Here is a 15,984-nt window from a genome sequence, read left to right on the forward strand (position 1 = left end):
GCTATATGTTTTAAAGCAAGTATAGCAGACTTGCATTACCCACTGGATAACTTGTGCCAATTCCAGATCAGTTTCACTGGTTTCCGGATACATATGATATCTTGTACACCTTCCCACGCCGGTTGACAGGTAGTGAACATAGTATAATTATCCTTACATACACGTTTCTCCACTTACCGATATGTTCACTCCATCTTCCTCTATTAGGCTGTCTCCTCCCGGATGAGATTGGCGCTGTACCTATACGGTAGCCACTGAAACTCTTTATCTCTATTGGACAGGTACCTTTTCTTATACATATCTTATACATCTCTCCTTACCCTGAGAACTTTTTTCCCCCCCTCTTCCCCTCCCTCCTCCCCTCTCCTCTTCCACAATCTTTTCTCTTCTTTTACATTTCACTCTTCTTTTACTTATATCTAGCTTTGACATGTGATCTTCTACCCTGGTAATATACCATTACATGATTTCCTTAAGACTTTGACTGGCTGACCCCGACTTTCAATCGTTTAGTCACAGGTACCCACAAATCACTCAATAGTCGTGTACATGTCATGATTCACTGCATGATTTTTAATACGATTATCCTGTTTTTTCACCTAGTGCTCACACGCACCAATCATTCTCTCCTTTTGAGTGGTGACTCGTATCGCTCCTTTTCGAGTAGTGTTCATATATTGACTCCTCTGCCTCATAGGTATGTGCATTTGTTCGTCTCTTCATACATACGCATGATAAACTTTCAGTTTGCACACAAATTTCTTCGGATGATGTCCTAATCTTCTCCCTGGGTATATATATGCTATTACCCCATATGTTTGTACTTTTTTCACCCTGCAACTGTAATGCGTGTTACATGTTCTCTTTTGTACATTGTATATAAGTGACCGGAGCTGTGTCTCCTGGTAATTATCTCTTGTGTTATGTATTAATTTTGTTTTTATGTTTTCTTTATAGTCTGATATATTCTCTTGATAAAGGTCAAGGTGTGACCGAAACGTTGAGATAAGACTATTACACAATAAAAAACATCAAAGATACCCAGACATTGTTTTCTTTCTTCTTGGAGTGCCGGGGATAATTTTGGAGTTGAGTTGATTGTTTCTCCAGAGCACCCGAATATATATAGTGAGCCAGGTCATAGTTACATAGTTACATAGTTACTTAGGTTGAAAAAAGACCTAGGTCCATCCAGTTCAACCTTCCTTCACCAGTTCTACATTTAGTCACTAAGTCATTTATAATCAACAATGTTTTGTGTACTGAGGAAATCATCCAGCCCTTTTTTAAAAGCTGTTATAGTATCTGCCATTACTACCTCTTGTGGTAGGGCATTCCACAGTCTGACCGCTCTAACTGTAAAGAACCCTTTCCTATTTAGGTGTCGGAATCGCTTTTCTTCCACTCGCAGTGAGTGCCCCCTGGTCCTTAGTATTGTTTTTGGAAGAAATAAGTCATGTGCCAGTCCTTTATATTGACCACACATGTATTTATACATATAAATGAGATCTCCTCTGAGACGTCTTTTTTCTAAGCTAAACATATCTAACTTTTTCAATCTGCCATCATATGGGAGGCCTTCCATTCCTTGGAATAGTCTAGTTGCCCGCCTTTGAACTGACTCTAACTTCTGAATGTCCTTTTTAAAATGTGGAGCCCAAAACTGGATCCCGTATTCCAGATGTGGCCTTACAAGTGATTTATAGAGGGGTAACAATACGTTGGGATCACGGGATCTAATCTCTCTTTTTATACACCCTAGAATCTTGTTTGCTTTAGCAGCTGCTGCTTGGCATTGAGTGCTGCTGCTCAGCTTATTTGTAATGAGAATACCCAAGTCCTTCTCCTGTTCTGTAGTCCCGAGTTTACTTCCATTTAATGTATACGCAGCTATAGGATTACTCCGTCCTAGGTGCATTACTTTACATTTATCAACATTAAATCTCATTTGCCAAGTATCTGCCCATTCTGACATCTTATCCAGATCTTTTTGTAATATTGTACTATCCAGGTCAGTTTTTAATATCCTACATAGTTTGGTGTCATCGGCAAAGACTGACACTGTACTATCAATCCCATCCACAAGGTCATTAATAAAGAGAGTAAAAAGAATCGGTCCAAGCACAGATCCCTGCGGCACCCCACTGCTGACTATAGCCCATTTAGAGAATGTACCATTTATGACTACTCTTTGTTTCCTATCTTTTAGCCAATTCCTTACCCAGTTGCATATTGTGTCCCCTAGTCCTTGCTTCTGGAGCTTTAGTATAAGGCTATTATGGGGTACAGTATCAAATGCCTTTGCAAAGTCCAAATAAATCACATCAGCTGCATTACCAATATCCAGGTTTGCACTTACCCCCTCATAGAACCCCAACAGGTTGGTTAGACACGACTTATCTTTCATGAATCCATGCTGTTTGTCAGTTATCATATTATTTTCTGCAATATATTTTTGCATGTCATCCCTTAAAATGCCCTCAAAAACTTTGCATACTACTGATGTCAGGCTTACTGGACGGTAGTTGCCTGGATCTACCCTCTTACCTTTCTTAAATATCGGTACCACATCAGCAATCCTCCAATCCTGAGGCACCAACCCTGTTACAAGTGAGTCTAAAAAGATGAGATACAGCGGTCTGTCGATTACGGAGCTCAATTCCCTCAATATTCGTGGATGAATGCCATCTGGCCCTGGGGATTTGTCAATGTTTAATTTACTCAGACGTAGGCGTACTTCATCTTGTGTTAAATTAATTATATCGGGTGGTGGACTTTGATTTTTCACTTGTTGAATGATCCCTGGTACAGTCAGTTCCTTGGTGAATACAGATGAGAAATGCCTATTTAATATCTCAGTCTTTTGTTTGTCCTCTATAACTAACTTGTTATTATATTTTAAGGGTCCGATACTATCCTTTGTTTTCCTTTTGGCATTAATGTATTTATAAAAGATTTTGGGATTTATTTTAATGTCATTGGCGATTTTTGTTTCAGTAGCTAGTTTTGCTTGTTTGATTTCTTTTTTGCATTGCCTATTGATATCTTTATACTCCTGCAATGCTATTTCTGTATTCTCAGCTTTTAAGATTTTAAACGCCCTTTGTTTTTGTTTTATTATACTTTGTACAGTCTTATTTATCCATAGTGATTTCTTTTTATTCCTGGACATTTTATTACCAGAGGGTATACGTTTTTTACAGGACTCTAGTAGTATATCCTTAAACTTACCCCATTTATGTTCGGTATCCCCAGTTACCATGACTCTGTCCCAATCTACACATTTAAGCTCTTCCCTTAATTTGTTGAAATCAGCTTTCCTAAAATTCCAGGTATTAGCATTCCCCCTTTGAAATGTTCTATTGAATATTATGTCGAAGCTTACCATATTATGATCGCTGGTGCCCAAGTGCTCCCGGACCTGTAGATCTGAAATTGTATCCGGTCTATTTGACAGGACCAGATCTAGCAAATTATCTCCCCTGGTCGGTTCACCTACCATCTGAGAGAGGAAATGGTCTTGAATGGTAGATAAGAACTTACAGCTTTTAGCAGAACCAGAAGATTCTATGTCCCACTGTATGTCTGGATAGTTGAAATCCCCCATAATAAGAACCCGATTATTATTATTAGCTGCCTTTTCAATTTGTTCCAGCATTTCACCCTCTATTTGTTCAGGTATGTTTGGAGGCTTATAGCAAACTCCAATTAGCATTTTTCCATTATTCCCCTCCCCATGTACATTTACCCATACTGACTCTACATTGTTGCTTTTCCCTTCAATGTCATCATACAACACAGGTTTTAGGTTAGATTTGATAAATATACACACCCCACCACCTTTTTGGCCTTTCCTGTCCCTCCTAAATGTACTATAACCCTATATGTTTGTCACCCAGTCATGGCTTTCATCCAGCCAGGTTTCCGTAATGCCCACCACATCATAATCCACGGTTGACATAAGAGTCTCCAATTCATTCATTTTGTTTGCAAGACTTCTTGCATTTGCCAGTAGACATTTAATCCTATTAACACCTTTATTACTCCTAGCCTCCCTACGTTTCTTGTATGTCCCATCCCCCCCTAATCCTTCATTGACCCCTACCATCTCCCTGTCTCTATCTGCTCTATCTATCCCCTTATTTGCTCCACTACCCTCCCTCCCCCCCAATCCTAGTTTAAAAGCTCCTCCATCCGTCTGACCATTTTCTCCCCCACCACAGCTGCACCTTCCCCATTGAGGTGCAGCCCGTCCCTACCGTAGAGCCTGTAGCCGACTGAGAAGTCGGCCCAGTTCTCCATGAACCCGAACCCTTCCTTCCTGCACCAATTTCTAAGCCACATATTTATCTCCCTAAGCTCCCGCTGTCTTTCTAGTGACGCTCGTGGCACCGGTAGTATTTCTGAAAACACCACCTTGGAGGTCCTGGACTTCAGCTTCTCTCCTAGTTCCCTGTAATCATTTTTAAGGACCTTCCACCTGCCTCTAACTTTGTCATTAGTACCAATGTGCACCATGACCGCTGGGTTTTCCCCAGCCCCACCCAGCAATCTGTCTATCCGATCCACAATATGCCGAACCCGAGCACCCGGCAGACAACACACTGTTTGGCATTCACGGTCTCGGCGACAGATGACCCTGTCTGTCCGCCTAATTATAGAGTCCCCTACCACCAACATCTGTCTGGGTTTTGCTGCACTCCTATTTCCCTCCTTCCTACAGCAGTTGTTTTCCTGGTTGCTAGGAGCAACGTCCTGCTGTAGTGACCCTAGTCCAGGGCCTTCATTCCTGATATCAGCCAAACAGGCATATTTACTAGGTTGTGCCAGGTCAGGACTAGGCTCCCTGACACTTTTCCCCCTACCTCTTCTTCTAACTGTTACCCAGCTACCTACCTCTGGGTCCTGATCTTCCCCACTTCCACCCTCCTCCATATCACTGGCCCCAGCCAGAGAAAGCTCAGTGAGCTCTAAACTCCTCTCCAGGTTTGCAATGCCCCTTAGTGTTGCAAGCTGCTTATTTAGATCAGTTACCTTGGCTTCCAAATACGCAACATGCTTGCATCGAGTGCAGACATATTCACCCTCGAACGGCTGCTCAAGGCATGCATACATCTGACAAGATACACACCTGGTAGCATTGTCCATGGAGCACCTATCAAATGGGGATCAACAGTAAAGTAGAAAAACAAAGAGAAAAAAACGAAAGAAACCCAATGGGAAACGTATAAGGATAAATTCAAACTATGTTCTTGTGTCAAACTATGTAATTGTGTTGAAACTATGCACTTTACTTCAATTCAGCACCTCGCTCGCTCAGCCACCTCGCTAGTACTGGCTGGTTTATATAGATGTACAATGACTACCAGAAGCTGCTGGAAGCTTCTAGAAACAGGTGTGACTAATCCTACTAATTAAATCACAAGACTAACTTTTTTTTTTTTTTTTTTTTTTTTTCCCTTTTCACAGAATCACAAACAGACACACAATTCCCTAATGAAATTCAACAATTACAGTTATCACCACTATGTAATTGTGTTGAAACTATGCACTTATCTTAAATTCAGCACTTTACTTCAATTCAGCACCTCGCTCGCTCAGCCACCTCGCTAGTACTGGCTGGTTTATATAGATGTACAATGACTACCAGAAGCTGCTGGAAGCTTCTAGAAACAGGTGTGACTAATCCTACTAATTAAATCACAAGACTAACTTTTTTTTTTTTCCCTTTTCACAGAATCACAAACAGACACACAATTCCCTAATGAAATTCAACAATTACAGTTATCACCACTATGTAATTGTGTTGAAACTATGCACTTATCTTAAATTCAGCACTTTACTTCAATTCAGCACCTCGCTCGCTCAGCCACCTCGCTAGTACTGGCTGGTTTATATAGATGTACAATGACTACCAGAAGCTGCTGGAAGCTTCTAGAAACAGGTGTGACTAATCCTACTAATTAAATCACAAGACTAACTTTTTTTTTTTTTCCCTTTTCACAGAATCACAAACAGACACACAATTCCCTAATGAAATTCAACAATTACAGTTATCACCACTATGTAATTGTGTTGAAACTATGCACTTATCTTAAATTCAGCACTTTACTTCAATTCAGCACCTCGCTCGCTCAGCCACCTCGCTAGTACTATACGATCTATGTATAAAGAAGCCTCTCCAGGCCTCCATGTATAAAGCAGCCTCTCCAGGCCTCCATGTATAAAGCAGCCTCTCCAGGACTCCATGTATAGTAATGCAGCCTCTCCAGACCTCCATGTATAAAGCAACCTGCTCTGACCTCCATGTATAAAGCAGCCTCTCCAGGTCTCCATATATAATGCAGCTTCCTCAGACCTCCATGTATAAAGCAGCCTCTCCAGGCCTCCATGTATAATAATGCAGCTTCCCAAGACCTCCATATATAATGCAGTCTCCTCAGACCTCCATGTATAAAGCAGCCTCTCCAGGCTTCCATGTATAATAATGCAGCTTCCCCAGAACAGCCTTCCCAAGCCTCTGGCCACCGTTTACTCACTTATATTAAAAAAAACAAAAAAACAAAAACAAGTACTCACCTTCTCTCTTCCTTCCACCGCTGCTGTCCTCCCCGTAGCTCGTTCTCCCGGTGTTGCAGTCGGCGTCCTCCCTTCCTGCACTCTGTGCACTCAGCACAGCAGTCACTCGGGAGTGACGTCACCGCGCAGGGGGAGAATGGTGATGCATATCGCGGCACCGGCCGTGCTATGCTTCATCATTACTGTGCGCGGTGATGGGGGAGATGCCGCAGCTGCTGACACCAGGTAGGGGGCCCCAGTCCCACCGCTGACACCAGGCAGGGGGGCCCGGTGTCGGCGGCGGCAGCGGGTCAAATAGCAGCCGCGTGGTCTGTGACAGATCAGCGCGGCTCCTCTCACACTGACAGGAGCTGGCTGCTGATCTGCCTGGCGGCCACCGGTCCCCTAACCTCCCGGGCCCGGCCGCGATCGCGACCGCTGCGACCGCGGTAGTTATGTGTGTGTGTGTGTGTCCGAACACGACTTCCCAGTGGCGCATCACAAGAGCTTACAAGTTATCTACATAAACATAGACAAAACCCATTACCCCCCCCTGAATACCCTTGTTAGCTGAAGCCTCACAGATAAGGCAGATGATAACAGTGTGAATGTAAACCACACAGCTCAGCAAAACAGTCCTGGAAATCTTGTAAAGCAACAGTCAATGCAAACATGTGTCGCTGTCCCTCTATGATTTTAACTGTAAGCGACAATTTGACAGTGCAGAGGCAGCAAGTCTTATTGTCTATATAGTCGGCCTAACCAGATCAGATATGTGTTTTGCTAATAAAACAAAGTGTTGTGTGCACGCATTACTGTATGGGCCCACCCTACCGTACCCGGGTACTGTGGTGTCCATTTGCCATAAATACAGACTTTACGCTCCTCTCACGGTAAACAGTATAGACAGCACCGGAAGAATGTTGGTCTCTGGCACAGGATGCAGCTCACAGGCGTTAAGGTCCTCCTCACCCAACTCCAACACGACTCCCCTCACAATTGACCGAAGTATTTCCGCGGTGGCTCCTTGCTGTAATGCACACCTTTAGCTTTCCCTTCTGTTCATAGACAGAATCTCCTCAGCTCTCCAAGTCCACAGCTGAAGACCATTTTGCTATTGCTATAGTGACTAAACAGACAAAAGCAGATGCAAAAAACAGCAGCCCCTTGTGTGTAGTCTGCAACAATGCATGAAATGATTTTAATATTAATATTCTATTTTAAAACTTATGTGGAATAGAGCTAATCACTGAGTTGTCTTTATACATAGAGGCCTGGAGAGGCTGCTTTATACATGGAGGTCTGGGGAGGCTACATTATATATGGAGGTCTGGGAGGCTGCATTATTATACATGGAGGCTTGGAGAGGCTGGCTGCATTATTATATATGGAGGTCTGGGGGGCTGCATAATACAAAATGAAGGACACCTTATACATGGAATATAGGGGTGCATTATGCATGGAGGAGTATGGGGTTGCATAATGCAATATGAAGTTTTATGGGGTTGCGTTATAACACATATAGGACTATGGGGGCTACATTATAATATATGGAGGACTATGGAGGCTACCTTATACATGGACTATGGGGGTGCATTATAAAACATTGGGGACTATGTGGTGCAGTATAATATATGGAGAACTATGGGGTGAATTATAATATATGGAGAACTATGAGAAATTCATTATAATAATTGGAGGGCTATTTTATACATGGAGGATTATGGGGGTGCAGTATAATATATGGAGGACTATGTGGTGCAGTATAATATATGGAGGACTATGTGGTTCAGTATAATATATTGAGTACTATGGGGTGAATTATAATGCATGGAGAACTATGGGAAATGCATTATAATACATCGAGGACTATGGAAGTTTATTCTAATATATGAAGGGTTATGTGGGACCCTTTATACTATTTGGAAGGCTATGTGGGTGCCATTATAGTATTTGGAGAACTACAGTCAGGGCCAGAAATATTTGTACAGTGACACAAGTTTTGTTATTTTAGCTGTTTACAAAAACATGTTCAGAAATACAATTATATATATAATATGGGCTGAAAGTGCACACTCCCAGCTGCAATATGAGAGTTTTCACATCCAAATCGGAGAAAGGGTTTAGGAATCATAGCTCTGTAATACATAGCCTCCTCTTTTTCAAGGGACCAAAAGTAATTGGACAAGGGACTCTAAGGGCTGCAATTAACTCTGAAGGCGTCTCCCTCGTTAACCTGTAATCAATGAAGTAGTTAAAAGGTCTGGGGTTGAATACAGGTGTGTGGTTTTGCATTTGGAAGCTGTTGCTGTGACCAGACAACATGCGGTCTAAGGAACTCTCAATTGAGGTGAAGCAGAACATCCTGAGGCTGAAAAAAAAGAAAAAATCCATCAGAGGGATAGCAGACATGCTTGGAGTAGCAAAATCAACAGTCGGGTACATTCTGAGAAAAAAGGAATTGACTGGTGAGCTTGGGAACTCAAAAAGGCCTGGGCGTCCACAGATGACAACAGTGGTGGATGATCGCCGCATACTTTCTTTGGTGAGGAAGAACCCGTTCACAACATCAACTGAAGTCCAGAACACTCTCAGTGAAGTAGGTGTATCTGTCTCTAAGTCAACAGTAAAGAGAAGACTCCATGAAAGTAAATACAAAGGGTTCACATCTAGATGCAAACCATTCATCAATTCCAAAAATAGACAGGCCAGAGTTAAATTTGCTGAAAAACACCTCATGAAGCCAGCTCAGTTCTGGAAAAGTATTCTATGGACAGATGAGACAAAGATCAACCTGTACCAGAATGATGGGAAGAAAATAGTTTGGAGAAGAAAGGGAACGGCACATGATCCAAGGCACGCCACATCCTCTGTAAAACATGGTGGAGGCAACGTGATGGCATGGGCATGCATGGCTTTCAATGGCACTGGGTCACTTGTGTTTATTGATGACATAACAGCAGACAAGAGTAGCCGGATGAATTCTGAAGTGTACCGGGATATACTTTCAGCCCAGATTCAGCCAAATGCCACAAAGTTGATCGGACGGCGCTTCATAGTACAGATGGACAATGACCCCAAGCATACAGCCAAAGCTACCCAGGAGTTCATGAGTGCAAAAAAGTGGAACATTCTGCAATGGCCAAGTCAATCACCAGATCTTAACCCAATTGAGCATGCATTTCACTTGCTCAAATCCAGACTTAAGACGGAAAGACCTGAAGGCTGCGGCTGTAAAGGCCTGGCAAAGCATTAAGAAGGAGGAAACCCAGCGTTTGGTGATGTCCACGGGTTCCAGACTTAAGGCTGTGATTGCCTCCAAAGGATTCGCAACAAAATATTGAAAATAAAAATATTTTGTTTGGGTTTGGTTTATTTGTCCAATTACTTTTGACCTCCTAAAATGTGGAGTGTTTGTAAAGAAATGTGTACAATTCCTACAATTTCTATCAGATATTTTTGTTCAAACCTTCAAATTAAACGTTACAATCTGCACTTGAATTCTGTTGTAGAGGTTTCATTTCAAATCTAATGTGGTGGCATGCAGAGCCCAACTCGCGAAAATTGTGTCACTGTCCAAATAATTTTGGACCTAACTGTATATACAAGGGGGACAAAGATACAAGCATGGGATGGGAACGTTTTGTGCTGAGGGAAAAAGGCTCTTTTTCCTCAGCACCCAGCTTTCCCATGCTCTGCTATACATCTTCTCTCAGCACCCAGCTTTCCCATGCTCTGATGTGGGAAAGCTGGGTGCTGAGGGAAAGATGTATAGCAGAGCATGGGGAAGCAGTGTGCCGAGGACAAGATGGATATCAGAACATAGGAAAGCTGGGTGCTGATATAGGGATTTCAGATCATGGGAAATCTGGGTGCTATAGGTAAGAGCCAAGTGTCAGCATCATTATCATGTACCCCGAGTGTCAGTGTCATTATCCCGTACCCTAAGTGTCGGTGTACGTGGAAAGGGGGCCCAGGTCTGAACTTTGCACCGGGGCCCATCAAACTCTAGTTACGCCACTGATTACCATGTAGTAGGCAACTGTTTACTCAGTCCCTTGGTTAGTCCAAATTTGGTGAGCAGGGTGTATAAATCGCCATTACGAGTGTTGCAGCATAGGTGTGTAGATTTTTGGAATTGTGAATAGATTGTTCTATTCTTTCAGTTTTATGCATGCTTCTTATTGTTTGTTTTGGGAAAGTTAAACAATCATTTATCAACCAAACTGCCTAGAGTCCTTTTCCTGTTGCGTGGTTTTGATGTATACTGGAGAGACCACCCTGTACACAACTTTAAATGAAGCCTAAGTCGCAATGGGAAGTTCACTGTGCTACAATGCGGCCTAGCGGAGCTGTGCAACCACCGTCTGCCCCATCAAGTGCTCTTCATCCTCTGTAACTCTGTGGACAGCAGTCACACATGCTTTTTCACGCTGACCTTCCAACCCTTTACCCGCAACAGGGAGTGTGATTGGCAGGTCATCAGTTGTTTTGGAAGTGGAAACAGCTGGTCGTGTTGAGCTCTGTCAGACATCGAGAGAAGCACCGAATGAAGGCAACATTGTATCCACGCCTGCACCTTCATCACAGATTGGATGTACTACCTGCAGTTAATAATTGCATAGCAGAAATGGAGAGGATTGTAGAATGCACATGTGGTGTACCTTGCTTGGCAGCAAAAAAACACTAAGGTAGTATCCCAGACAACTGGAGTATGCCCCTAACAGTGGCAGCACTTTTGTAAATTAAAATTGCATAGCAGTAATGGAGAGGAGTGTAGAATGCACATGTGGTGTACCTTGCTTGGCAGCAAAGGAACACTAAGGTAGTATCCCAGACAACTGGAGTATGCCCCTAACAGTGGCAGCACTTTTTGCAATTAAAATAGCGTGGCAAAATTGGGCAGGTGGGTAGAATGCACGGGTGCTGTGGGTCAGTGGACAGCAAGGGACTACTAACTTAGTATTCCAGACACTTTTAGGAAGTCCCAAAAAGTGTCAGTGTGGCGCCCTGGACTAGCCAGGTCGTCACAGGTAACACTCAAACACCCAGTAACATTAGCCAGTAGCATAGACAGTAACATTAGCGAAACAAAAATCCTTGTTGCCTCCCTCCAGGGTCTGATGTCCACACCAGGTGGGGCGAAGCCAAGCGGTTGGCCCCACCCACGGAGGAGTTCACAGGCCTGGAGGCGGGAAAAACAGACAGAACAGTTCAGGAGTTGCGTTGAAGAGGTTGAAGAGAGGAGTGTCTGGGTTTGTGGCCCAGGCACTGACAGCAAGGTTGGCAGATGGTGGTGGCCGTCTGCAGGAGTGGTGAAGCAACGCGGAACCGTAGGACCGGGGTCGGGCGTTGGCCCGCCGGTACTGACCGGGGAGCGAAGTGAAGCCAGCACACACAGGCAGGGACATCAGACCCCGACCAGGCTTGGAGCCGCCAACAATAGTCAAATCCGAGTGTGACCGGAACCCCAGGGGTTTTCGAACAGCCAAAGACCCGATAGAAGGCAACCGCCCACACCGTAAGGGTATACAGCTACCGCCTAAGGCTAGAGACCCAAGGGCCAGCGCCTGCGGGCAAACGGGCTCCTCCGGCATCCATACACCAGGGAGTGGACTACCGTTGGGGATCCATAGTAGTCAACCAAGTACATCAAGGTGCCGGGAAAGAAAGACGCCATCACCTGTCCGTCGAGAGACACTGCAGCCGGCTGCGGGACCCGTCCATCCAGCCGTTTGGTTTACCGAGGACTTTGTGCATCTCTTACTGAGTGAGTACACCCGTGCCACCTGGCACCGCGCCACGCTGTCCCTGCAACCCTCCACCTCACCAACCCTGCCTCCCCGTCACATCACCGGGCCCCGGGACTACCGACCCCTACCCACGGAGGGGGAAAACAACATCCCAGCTGCTCCCTACCATCGCTCCCGGGATCCTCGTCACCAGCAGCGGTGGTGCCCATCTTCACCACGACCCGTGGGTGGCGTCACGGACTAAATCCCCCAAACCAACAACCCTTTTCACTCACGGGCGAGGAGCGCCGCTCGAGTCCCCGGATCCGGCCCATCACTCGAGCCACCGAGCAGCCGCAGCAGCGCCGGACCTGAGCGTTAGCGAAGGCGCAGCGGCAGCGTCCTCCCCGCCCACGACAACTTGGCGTAATGAACAGGATTGAACCCATCTACTTACCAGTAGAAGTGCGCCTTGTGATCTCCGCCGGCGGTGTCCAGCTGAAAATTTTGAAGCGCCGCCATCTTGGCACGAAAATCTCGCGCTCGAGCGTCTTCTCCAAGCAGGGAAGGTGAGAAAGCGAAGCCCCGCCCCCAACAAGCGGAAGTGCTGAAGAGAACCAAGGGGGGGGCGGGTGTGTGTCTGCCTAATGTAGCCGAGGCTATAAAAGCGGGGACGCCAGGACTCTGCAAACATAGCCAGTTTCTGGAAGCAGCTTGCAAAATGTCCGCACCACCTGAGAGGCCTGAGTCTCTGGAGCCTGCCTCAGGGACGGCGGCTTGGCTGAATACCTAAGTGATGTTATTGTGCTGCCGTAACCGAGCCCAGGTACGGGACCTGCTAAATCGCTGGACCGCTGAGATGGAGGAGCTGGCTGCGGTCGTGCGGGCGCATGAAATAGAGGCCATGCTAGAGGAGCTGGCGAGTGACCCACGCCCTTGTGTCCCTGAAGGACCGGCCGCTGCGGCTGAAGGGTTCGGTCTACCCCTGGCCCCAGCGGGGCCCGACCCATTGCCTGTGCTGACCACCCGTACAACCCTGTTCAGACCGCCGTCCCCGATGGAGGTGGCAGAGTCCGTGTTGCCACGCCAGGGCCCGGAGGCCCGAGAGGAAGCCAGCCAATCAATAGCTGGATCGGGTGACTTAGAAGAACCGATGGCAGACCTCAATACACTGGCCAATGACGGGTCACTTGTCATGGAAGAGCCACGAGTCTGGGCTCAGCTGGAAACCGTTACCGACCTGCCAAGTCCCACCATTAGTTCCCTGGAGTCAGATGATAGCAGCTCGGGGGCTGACACAGAGCCGGTCTCGGAGTCCGAGGAAGCGGGTGAGAGCCTTCACAATGGCAATGCGCACGTAGCTTTCTATGTCCAGCGCGTTGGAGGGAACCGATACCGGGCGGCCCTCTCCCACCAGGCCTGCCACCGGATGTTTGCAATATTAACAGTGGAGGGCGAGGCTACCTCAGAGGAAGAGGTGGAATAGGCAGCGGTCCGCCGTTGCAAGCAAGTTATCCCCTGTTGGGACCCTCAGCAGAATAAATGACAAAAATCAACTGAAGATCATCTGATTGTCTACTTGATTATTCCGGCCGTTGCCGGCAAGTTGTCCCCGGAGAGACTCTCTGTGTTTTCACCACCTACATGAGGAACTACTCATGGACATGGCCGAGAACTGGCAGGCCACCCACGAACTGGTGGGCTTGTAAATAGTTTTATGGGATGGAAACCGTTGCCGCCTCCGGAGAGGCAGATTGGAGGAAGGGCCCGCAGCAGAGGAGGCTGGGGCCTGGCCACTACCAGGACCGGTGGCCATCCTCAGGGGTCAGGGTTCCCCCTGGACGTGGGGTCCCTTGAAGTGACAGCCGGGTGCGAGTAACCGTACCCGTTCCCGCTCGGGCAGCCTGAACCTGGACTGGGGTCAAGGGGTGCTGCCCACTTCTTAGGGGCAGCATCAGGGCTAGGTTGCTTGGGTGGGAGAGCGGAACACAGCCGTCCATCCGTTATTATTAAAAGTGTTTTTATATGTGCAACGTTCAAGTGATCTAACAAAAATGCTTATATGTTTGATATGTTTACATGTTAATTTATATTTTACAGTTTTTGGAAAAAAAAAATAAAACCGCGGACGGTCTGCATTTCACCAAGGGGGAATGTGGCGCCCTGGACTAGCAAGGTCGTCACAGGTAACACTCAAACACCCCCACCCCCACTAGACAGTAACATTAGCCAAACAAAAATCCTTGTTGCCTCCCTCCAGGGTCTAATGTCCACACCAGGTGGGGTGGAGCCAAGTGGTTGGCCCCACCCGCGGAGGAGTTCACAGGCCTGGAGGCGGGAAAAACAGACAAAACAGTTCAGGAGTTGAGTTGAGGAGGTTGAAGAGAGGAGTGTCTGGGTTTGTGGCCCAGGCACTGACAGCAAGGTTGGCAGACAGTGGTGGTCGTCTGCAGGAGTGGTGAAGCAATGCGGAACCGTAGGACCGGGGTCGGACGTTGGCCCGCCGGTACTGACCGGGGAGCGAAGTGAAACCAGCACACACAGACAGAGCCATCGGACCCCGACCAGGCTTGGAGCCGCCGACAATAGTCAAATCCGAGTGTGACCGGAACCCCAGGGGTTTTCTAACAGCCAAAGACCCGATAGAAGGCAACCGCACACACCGTGAATGTATACAGCTACCGCCTAAGGCTAGAGACCCAAGGGCCAGCGCCAGCGGGCAAACGGGCTCCTCCGGCATCCATACACCAGGGAGCGGACTACCGTTGGGGATCCATAGTAGTCAACCAAGTACATCAAGGTGCAGGGAAAGACAGCCGCCATCACCTGTCCGGGGAGAGACACTGCAGCCGGCTGCGGGACCCGTCCATCCAGCCGTTTGGTTTACCGAGGACTTTGTGCATCTCTTACTGAGTGAGTACACCCATTCCATCCGGCACCGTGCCGCGCTGTCCCTGCAACCCTGCACCTCACCAACCCTGCCTCCCCGTCACATCACCGGGCCCCGGGACCACCGACCCCTACCCACGGAGGGGGAAAACAACATCCCAGCTGCTCCCTACCATCGTTCCCGGGATCCCCGTCACCAGCAGCGGTGGTGCCCATCTTCACCACGACCCGTGGGTGGCGTCACGGAATAAATCCCCCAAACCAACCACCCTTTTAACTCACGGGTGAGGAGCGCCGCTCGAGTCCCCGGATCCGGCCCACCGCTAGAGCCACCAAGCAGCCGCAGCAGCACCGGACCCGAGCGTTAGCGAGCGCACAGCGGTGGCGTCCTCCCCACCCACGACATTAGCTCTTTGGGAAAATAAAATAGCATGGCAAAACTGGGCAGGTGGGTAGAATGCACGGGTGCTGTGGGTCAGTGGACAGCAAAGGAACACTAACTTAGTATTCCAGACACTTTTAGGATGGCACAAAAAGTGTCAGCTCTTTGGGGAAATAAAATAGCGTAGCACAAATGGGCAAGTGGGTAGAATACAAGGGTGCTTTGTGTCAGTGGACAGCAAAGGAAGCCTCACTTTCCATCCCTGCTAATGAAAAAATTCAGCAAGGAATTGCCTGAGCTGAGGTAGCCAGACACTGTTATCTAAAGCCCTACACAGCGTTTGCACGGACCTGCCTAGCAGCTATGGCTATGAACTCCTGTAAATCAGCCCTGAAAAGGGCTGAAATAACCAGTAGTCCCTAA

At 47.0% G+C, this 15,984-nt stretch overlaps 1 long non-coding RNA gene across 1 annotated transcript; it reads left to right on the forward strand.

The window, feature by feature from the left end:
• The first annotated feature begins 205 nt into the window (after positions 1 to 205).
• LOC142309810 (uncharacterized) lies at positions 206 to 775 on the forward strand. The gene is made up of 3 exons (XR_012753999.1): positions 206 to 281; positions 424 to 519; positions 604 to 775. It is a non-coding gene; the product is annotated as an uncharacterized LOC142309810 (long non-coding RNA).
• Positions 776 to 15,984: the final 15,209 nt, after the last annotated feature.

The sequence above is a fragment of the Anomaloglossus baeobatrachus genome, chromosome 5 (genome assembly GCF_048569485.1).
Source record: "Anomaloglossus baeobatrachus isolate aAnoBae1 chromosome 5, aAnoBae1.hap1, whole genome shotgun sequence".
NCBI lineage: Eukaryota > Metazoa > Chordata > Amphibia > Anura > Aromobatidae > Anomaloglossus > Anomaloglossus baeobatrachus.